The following is a 432-nucleotide window of genomic DNA, read 5'->3' as shown; positions in this document are numbered from 1 at the left end:
CCTGCAAGGGCCAGAGGGCAGCCGAGCCCCAACAGTCCCAGCTGGTCCGATCCAGAGCCACTGAGGGTGGTGCAAACACCCCCTCGGTGACACGATCTCTACAGTTCGGTGTTTGCTCCGAGTCAAAACTCGACAGCCTTGACAGTGCTTCCAGAAGTGCAGGTTGTAGCTCTGACAGCGGGATGCTGCAGCTCGCCTGATTCCTAAAACTAGGTCTTGCGGGGGATCCTTTGCAGCCCAGTAACCCCAGAAGCTGTGAGTGCTTTTATTTTCTAATAATTATTTTTATTTTTTAATTTTTTAAAAATCCTGACCTGCATCAGTAGCAAAAGAGACTGGAAGGGAGCTAATTTGCTTGAGAAGCCGGAATGGCTTGAACTGATTTTGGCCAAGCCCTTTGGGGGCGGCGGGCGCCTCGCCGCTTGCCCCGCC

Source organism: Buceros rhinoceros, unplaced genomic scaffold, assembly GCF_000710305.1.
Source record: "Buceros rhinoceros silvestris isolate BGI_N320 unplaced genomic scaffold, ASM71030v1 scaffold30408, whole genome shotgun sequence".
Classification (NCBI taxonomy): domain Eukaryota; kingdom Metazoa; phylum Chordata; class Aves; order Bucerotiformes; family Bucerotidae; genus Buceros; species Buceros rhinoceros.
The sequence above is the reverse complement of the archived record's forward strand: the minus strand, read 5'-3'. Positions refer to the sequence as shown.